At 36.9% G+C, this 9,440-nt stretch overlaps 1 non-coding gene across 1 annotated transcript; it reads right to left on the reverse strand.

Annotated features, from left to right (window-relative positions):
* Positions 1-8,019: 8,019 nt before the first annotated feature.
* LOC121213044 (small nucleolar RNA R71) lies at positions 8,020-8,126 on the reverse strand. Its single transcript, XR_005908414.1, has one exon. It is a non-coding gene; the product is annotated as a small nucleolar RNA R71 (small nucleolar RNA).
* Between the last annotated feature and the right edge of the window lie 1,314 nt (positions 8,127-9,440).

A 9,440-nucleotide genomic window follows, 5' to 3' on the forward strand; every position in this document is an offset into this window, starting at 1 on the left:
ATTTAATTAGAGTTGAGGGTTAATTAATTAAATTAACTATGAAAATAAAAAAATCAATTAAATTATAGTTTTGGGTTTTTTAAGGCTAGGGTTTTTGATTGTTTTAGGATTAGGGTTTTAGTAGTTTAGGATTTCAGGGTTTTTTAAGGGAAAAATTAATTTAATTAGAGTTGAGGGTTAATTAATTAAATTAACTATAAAAATAAAAAAATCAGTTAAATTAGGGTTTAGGGTTTTTTAAGGTTAGGGTTTTTGATTGTTTTAGGATTAGGGTTTTAGTGGCTTAGGGTTTTAGTGTTTTTAAGGGAAAAATTAATTTAATTAGAGTTGAGGGTTAATTAATTAAATTAACTATGAAATTTTAAAAATCAATTAAATTAGGGTTTAGGGTTTTTTCAGGGTTCATTAATTAAATTAACTATTAATTACCGAAAAAGCTCTCACGTGGACGATCTTTTGCTATAGTAGTATCTAAAAAAATAAATTTGAGAAGATGTTTCTGAACAAATAGTGTCAAAAACACTTCAAGAAGGATGCACTATCAACAAAATTACGGAAAAACGCTCCCACGTGGACACTCTTTTGCTATAGTAATATCTGATAAAATAATTTTGAGAAGATGTTTCTAAACAAATAGTGTCAAAAACGCTTCAAGAAGGATGCACTATCAGCAAAATTACAGAAAAAGCTCCCACGTGGACGCTCTTTTGCTACAGTAGATCTGATAAAATAATTTTGAGAAGATGTTTCTGAACAAATAGTGTCAAAAACGCTTCAAGAAGGATGCACTGTCAGCAAAATTACAGAAAAAAACTATCACGTGGACGCTCTTTTGCTACAGTAGTATATGATAAAATAATTTTGAGAAAATGTTTCTGAACAAATAGTGTCAAAAACATATCAAGAAGGATGCACTGTCGGAAAAAAGCTCCCACGTGGACGCTCTTTTGCTACATAAGTATTTCATAAAATAATTTTGAGAAGATGTTTCTGAACAAATAGTGTTAAAAACGCTTCAAGAAGGATGCACTGTCAGTAAAATTACGGAAAAAAGCTCCCATGTGGACGTTCTTTTGCTACAGTAGTATTTGAAAAAGCCTTAGACTATAAATGAGCCAAATTTCATTCTCAGGTTGCATAAGTTATAGCAAGGGAAATTGAGGCTAAAGTAAAATAGAAACTAAAAATGAGTGAACGTGTTAGTGCTGCTATTTACTATGATGGCGAGGTCCGTGACACCGAAAACGGCGTTGTTTTTTATCTGAGAGCACAACGCGATTGGTTTTTAACCAAAACATAGATTTGACAGCACTTTGTAAAAGAATTAGGCATAAAATCTTCGGAACGATGCCAATGAAAGTTTTGTCTATTAAGTATTGATTTTGTACTTCGGTTGATCCTATGAGGTATGACTCATTCGACATCAAAGGTCCTCGTAGCTTGGAGGCAATGCTGCAGACTCATCTTGCTAGTGGATCACCCGATCTTGAGTTATATGTACAATTTTTATCACCAAATGATGCATTTGTGACTTTGACATCTAATGCTGTTCGAGAGGAATACACGACCCCTGCCCAACACTCCATTAGTGGGTGGCAAAACACGAAAGCGCCCATGTTTGGTAACAGTATGGAATACACAACCCCTGTATGACACTCCATTGGTGGATGGGACATGCACCTCGATGGGTCGATGTTTGATACTGGAAATACGTACTTGGAAATGACATCAATTCTAGTGGTTGGCAATCCACGTCGAATTGGAGACGTTATGAAACATCCAGAAGAAGGGATGGTATACTCCCTAAGACATCCATCGGTGAGGGGACCTCATTCATTGCAGATAATAGTGGGTCGAATGATGAGTCTGATGTGGATCCACCTCGAGAGCCTGGCCCCGATGGTGCAGAAATTGGATTATTTTCTGAACCAGAGCCTATTCCAACCATACCTAAAGATGTTGAAGGGGGTTCAGATGAAGAAGAAGAAGATCCGCGATTTAGGGCGTACTCGCTTTCAGCCTACATACATAATGTCGATCTATTTCAAGATGATGCGTTGGAGTTTTCAGATCTACCACACAGAAGGCGTGACCGTACAAGTTCGTCATTGGATTCGGGTGAAATTGAAGTTGGTAGGGAGTTTTCCAATAAGGATAGTTTTCTTGTTGCATTGAAACAACATAGCATCATGAATGGGGTTAACTAAAACGTGGTTAAATCCAAATCCAATATGTTTGAGGCCAAGTGTGTAGTGCAAGACAGTACATGTTCATGGAAAATCATGGCCTAATTGAGGAAAAGGACAGGCTTGTGGGAGATAAAAAAATTACAAAAGTCCACATACATATGTTGGCAGTAAAGTATCACTAGGTGTTTAGGGTTTTTGAATAAAACTATTATTATGAGATGTTGCATTATTTAACATACTTCGTTGACAGGTGTTTCACAGGATCATCCCAAGATGGATTCAGATATGTTAGCTAGCTTAATACTACCGACGGTGAAGGCAAATCTGAAGATTTCAGTGCCAATCTTAATTGTCAATATTCGTAGCCAATTGAAGTACACGCCCTCTTACCGCAAGGTTTGGATAGCTAAGAAGAAGGCGTTGGAAAATATGCATGGTAGGTGGGATGCTTCATATAATGAAGTGTGGCAGTGGTGTTAGGTGCTAGAGAGATATGTCCCAGGTTACATAACAGACCTTAAAACGGCACCTGCGTACTACAACGACTGATTGCTCCTTGGATGCCAAGTGTTCAAGCGTTTGTTCTAGAGCTTTAAGCAATGTCGAGATGCATTTATATACTGCAAGCCATTGGTACAAATTGATGATACGTTTATGTATGGTAGATATACCCATCGGCTATTGCTAGCTGTGGCATAGGATGTTAGTGGGAGAATCATTCCAATTGCATTTGCAATAACACTGGGGGAGTCAGCTGATGACTGGGATTTCTTTTTTTCTAGGTTAAGGGGGCATGTCTGCCCCCAACCTGATATTTGCGTTATATCGGATCGGGGTACTGGAATACTACCCGCAATTGAGCGACAAGGAAGCCAATGGTATCGCACACACTATCGGTATTGCCTAAGGTACGTTGCGTCAACTACTACAGGCAATATCGATCTGAACGACGACAAGTGACCAACATGGGTATTTAATCTCTATTAATATGATTTTGTTTGTAATATTCAATTTATTCTAAATGGAAGAGTGGTATGTAATTTTTGTTATCAACTTATATTGGCAGGTATGAGATAAGTAAAGACCATTTTCATGAGATGTTAGTGGTTTTGCGTTCAGTTAACAAAGAAGGCGTAGACTACCTTTGTAGCATACCTTTCGAATAGTAGACACAAGCATATGACGGTAGCCTACGATATGGTTATATGACCTCAAACCTGGCTGAATGCATAAATTTTGTTCTAAAAGGAATGCGTCATTTACCGATAACAGCCGTTGTGCGAAAGACATATTTTTATTTAGCGGCACTATTTCCAAAGTGAGCAGCGAGTTATAAAGGCCAAATGCAGGGAGGCCATGTATGGTGCGCGAAGGTATTGCAAGAGATTAACAAGGCGAAGGCACGAGCCAACACCATGCACATAGTGTGTCACGATCGTAACAACCTATGATTTCGTGTGACGAATTTTGACAGATCGAACCAAGGTATTATTGGCAGGCAATATCGTGCACACTTGAGAAATAGGACATGCGACTGTGAGGTGTTTGACGCACTACGTTATCCATGTGCTCATGTAATTGTAGCTTATCAGAATCTCTGTCTGGATCCCATGACGTATGTCGACCAAGTGTATAAAATAGAATACATGTACAATGTGTGGAGACACGTATTCCCAATGGTCCCAGATGAACGTAAGTGGCCGTCTGTATCGCTTGCTCCGTTTAAGCTGTTACCGGATAGAGAATTGCGTCACAAACCAAACGGTCGACCTTGCTCGACTAGAATACGTAACAATATGGATATCCGAGAAAGAACGAACCAACAGAGGTTGTGCGGATGGTGTAGGAACCCAGGCCATATAACTCGATCATGTCCAAATTGAAATAACTGATAGTTGTTGTAATAAAATTATGTTGCATTATTTATATTTTATTAAAAATAAAAAATATTAAAAATATTGCCGTAGTCAAAATAATATTTATTTTAATAAAAATTATTGGATAATTTAAAAGAACATTTATTGTATTAAAATTAAAAAAATATATAGTACAATTAAAATATTAAAAACAACTTTTATTTTATTATATGAAACTATATAAAAAAAGTTTCTACAAATATATTAAAAAAAATCAATGTTGGTGTCGGTCGAAATCAGTGCCACATGGGGGTCGTCGATGGTTACGCGCTGGATTCCTCATTGGTTCAACTTTTCGCGAGGGTTGTGGTTGCTCCGGCAGGATATCTGGTTGTGGGTGTTGGGAGGATGACCCACCTTGATAAAATAATGAATGCGGAGGTGTTTGAATCACCCATGGTGGAGGTGTTTGAATCCCATAAGGCGATGGAGAATGGTAAAAAGAAGAGCTTCCCAACGGAGCATCGTGCGATGCCTCATGCGACGGTGGCCTATTGATCAGTAGTTGACTCGGAGTAATTGGGAACGGAGATGAACTGGGCCATGCATTCCAACCTGCCATAGAACTGGGAAAAGGAAACATAAAAAGGTTAGGATACATATAAGGGCTAGGATACATATCTCGCATAATCTGAAAAAGGCTGTGATATGGGTGCCATCGGTTGAAGTGTTGGCACAGGTGGCTGTGTGGGTGCTGTTGATGGGCTAGGTGATTGTGTGGACGCTGCTAATAAGCCCGCGTCGTCATCTCTTCTTCTTGGATTTAAAAGGCCCCATCGTTCCCTTTGCACACAAATTTGTCATCGCCTTTCCTCTTCTGACAGTAAATATGGCTTGCCATGGATCCTAAACCATGGCATGTATTTTGGCACGCATGCTAATTCAGGAACGATGATTGGTTCCCGAGTAGGTATATAGTCATACCGGTTTTCCCATATTTCGATATATTCTAACCAGTGTCTCGGCCAATCCATATTCAATAGCTGTAAGTTGACTTTGTGCTCATCATCTAGTACCTCAGGTTCCACGGGAATCGGTTGTCAGAATCCAAATTACCGCAATACCCTATCTGACTGGTGCATCTCCACGATAGCATAGTTTACCAATGGGACCTTCACATGCCAAATGTTCGGATTTTGAAAAAAATCATCCGGAATTACTACCCGAATTGCCGGATTCTCATATGGTGTCCATTGAAACTATATGAACATGATAAAAATATTAGTTATATAGGTACTACTAAATAATAAATACTAAATTATGAAACAACTATTTTATTATGTATATATATTTTATTTAATACTTACTTGTGCTTCCGACGGTTGGTTTAATAGAAGTCGTATATCTTCAATAGATATGGGTATTCCAACATAACTCGCTGAATGGTTCCACCTAATTAAATAATTTTTTAGCATACAATTATATTTTAAATCTACGTAATAATTATAAAATCTAATATAAGATTTACCTCGTTATTAGTGGGAATGTATATGGGTGGTTCACTCGATGACGTAAAAATGGAAAGTGAAACAGTGCCAATGATTGCAGTAGTGATAGGCATCCTCCGATTTTGGGTTTATTCAGTCGTGTCGCCCCGCACTTCTCCCGGTACAATGTTGCTAACACGGCAAACCCTCAACTTAATTCATCTGTTGCTCTAAAATCAACAAGTTTCAGCAGCCATCTTAGATGTACGCGGTTTCGTGACAAGTCTGGCATCAGATAACCTCCAATCATCTCAAGGATGTATGCCCGAGCATATCGTATTCTTTCTAGTTCAGTCGAATCACTGTCCAGCTCCGAAAATGTGTCTGGTAACCAGCCCATCTCGATTCGACCTTCGTTAATATTATCCGGAATAGCACCCAAAAGCTCGTAGCATACGGCCCTCCTATCAGTAGATTGAGCTGACCCGGTGACTGAGTACCCATCGACTGACAATCCAAATTGCAATTGCACGTCTTCCAGAGTGATAGCACACTCTCCGCATGGAAGATGGAAAGTGTGCGTCTTGGGTCTCCACCTCTCTATCAATGCACTGATTAGTTTCGGGTCCAACTTGCACCCTCGGCCTATCGTGGCAACGTGCCAAAAACCCACTTCCTGCAGGTAATTCTCTATCAACGGTGATGGAGGACCAAACATATTACGGATATAGCATTGTACACTCGATCAACAGACTGTTATAAAAAAATTATAAAATAAATATTAATTAAAATTGCATAAATGAATAAAAAATTAAATACTATTCAAAAATAAATTAAACTTATCACTTACCATTGTCATTTGGTCGATGGAGATGTGTTTCGTATCAAGACGAATTAATTCTCCGGCCATTGCTAACACGATCGAATATTTTTGTAATTTAAAAAATAAAACTAATTCAAAAAAATTAAACATAGCTTTTTTACAAAAATTAGAGACAACTTTGACAAAAATTGAGAGAAATTTGAGAAAATTTGGAAAGAATTTGGAGAGATTGTGAGAGGACTATTGTGTGAAAAAATGAAAGGGGGGAGGGGCCTTTTATAGTTTTTTTTTACCGTTGGAGCTCAAACGGTCATATGACCGTTCAGGTCAAAATGCTTCCCTAAGGGAGCGTTTTGTCCACGTCAGCAAAGCACACCCTCAAGGAAGCGCTTTGTCTGACGTGGACAAAACACTCCCCCAGGGAAGCATTTTGCTGACTCGTACCCTAACTTCGCGCTGATGTGGACGCGCTTTCGGGAAAAATGGTCCTTTCCTATAAATAATGAAAAAGTCAGACCATTTCGGTAAATAACAAAATAAAAGGGTTTTTTAGTAAATTGCCCGTTTTATTTTATGATTTTTTTTAATAATCTAAAAGAGCACATGAGTATTAAATACTTGTTTTTACTTTGTTTACTTGGAAACGAAGAAAATTATGAATAATTATTAAAGATATTTCAAAAAATGAATTAAGTCTTTTATTAAGAGTTTTAAGTTAATCAAAATGCTTCTTAATAGCTCTTATGTTAGCTTATAAAAGGCGGTTAGTTGCCACACAAGTTTATCAAAATGCTTTGGGCTGTAATTACTTTTTATGTAAGGGAATCAAAATAATTTGAATAAAGGCAAATCTCATTTCAAGATATTAAACAATAAAAAAAAAAACTTGTAAGTGATATCTTATTGTAGTAATCAAAGACCGATAATAAAAACATGTTGAACAATAAAGTTTCATTTGGGCTGATTTATTGTTCATATGTAAAATTGAATAACCGTCATATGTTTATTACCGCAGTTATACATGTAATTTTGTTAAATATTAACATTCCTTTGGGCCGATTAATTTACCATCAATATTTAATTTTGTTAAATATTAACAACCAAACACATTCTTTTAGTTTATGATAGCGAAATTGAAAGTACAGCTTGTAGAAACCACAGAAAAGTAAGGCAAAGTCAGAAAAATTTAGTAGACGAACAAGAGGACATCACTATTATTACTGAGGAGATGGGTGATAATCAGAATAATCAACTACCTCCTGCAGTTGCTGCGAATCTTATAGATCCTACTTTTGTTCCTCGTACTATGTATGATTATGCCAAGCCCACTCTGACTGGGGCTGAATCGAGTATTGTGATACTTGCCATAATTGCAACCAATTTCGAGCAGAAGTTGAACACTATTCAGATGATTCAACTATTTGTTCAGTTCGATGGTTTGCAAGACGAATATCCAAATACTCATTTTGCTAATTTTCTGGAAGTCTGTGATACTTTCAAGATTAATGGAGTTACTAATGATGCCATTCGCTTACGGTTGTTCCCTTTCTCGTTGAAAAATAAAGCTAAATAATGGTTGAACTCTTTACTATGAGGTCGATCACTATATGGGATCAAATGACTGAGAAATTCCTACTAAAGTATTTCCCATTGGCTAAGAGAGCAAGTTAAGGAATGATATCTCTTCCTTCGTTCAGATCAACTTAGAGACCTTATATGATGCATAGGAGAGATATAAGGATTTATTGAGAAGGTGCCCTCACCATGAGTTACCTTTATAGCTACAAGTTCAAACCTTCTACAATGGTTTGAATCTCTCAACAAGGCAGTTAACCGATGTAGTAGCCGGTGGTACATTTAACAATAAAACATTTAAAGCGGTTAATGAATTTATTAAGTAGATGTCACTGAATAATTATCAATGGCAAATCATGAGGATGAAACTGATGAAAGCAACAGGTGTTTTCAACTTAGATGTAGTCACCGTGTTATCAAATTAGGTAGAACAATTAAATAAGAAAATTAATGGTTTATATGTTTCTACATAGGTAAATCTGGTGATGTAATGTGATACAAATGGAGGTGGAATGAACAATACAGAATGTTTGCCCTTCGCTCCTAGCACAGAGAACAAACAAATCAATTATATGAGTAATAATTTTAGGCCTCAAAATAACCCTTATAGAATTACTATAATGCAGGTTGGAGGAACCATCCCAATTTCTCTTAGGGTGGTCAAGGAAATCAGAGAGCATAAGTCCCTCCAAGCCTCCAACAACAACCTTACCAACAAGAGCAGAAGCCAAACCTTGAGGAGATGTTGACGAAGTTTATCTTGGTGTCAGAAACTTGTTTTCAAAACACTGAGGCAACACTGAAAAATCAACAAGCTTCGATTCAAGGACTCGAGAACCAAATCAGTCAACTTGTTAAATTAATTTTAGAAAGACCACAATATAGTTTACCTAGCAATACTGAAACTAACCCAAGGGACCAACTTCATGCAATTACTATTCGAGATGAAGAAGGGTTAGTTGAATCTGAATCTGAATCGAGAAAAGAATTTGTGGTAAATAACGGTAAGGTTGAGGTAAGCTAGAATAAGCAAAATTCAGTTGTTATAGAATATAAACCTCGAGTACCATATCCTAACGCGACAAAAAAACGACCACACGAATGAACAATTTGGCAAATTTCTTAAACTTCTGAAAAAACATATTAACTTACTGATTGTTGAAGCTCTTTCACAGATGCCCGGTTCCGTTAAATTTTTAAAGGAGCTTTTGGAAAAGAAAAGGAAGTTAGATGATTCATCGACTGTGGAGCTCAATACAATTTACTCAGCCATCTTGCAAAATAAACTACCCAACAAACTGAAAGATTCAGGGGGTTTTTCTATTCCCTGTTTAATTGGTAGTTTGAATATTGATAATGTTTTGGCTAATTTAGGAGCTTGTATTAATGTCATGCCCTATAAAATGTTTAAGCAATTAGGTCTTGGAAAACCCAAACAAACTAGGATGAATATTCAATTAGCGAATAAAACCATTAGGGGTATCACTGAAAATGTACTTGTAAAAATTGA

This window comes from Gossypium hirsutum, chromosome A13, assembly GCF_007990345.1.
Source record: "Gossypium hirsutum isolate 1008001.06 chromosome A13, Gossypium_hirsutum_v2.1, whole genome shotgun sequence".
Lineage (NCBI taxonomy): Eukaryota > Viridiplantae > Streptophyta > Magnoliopsida > Malvales > Malvaceae > Gossypium > Gossypium hirsutum.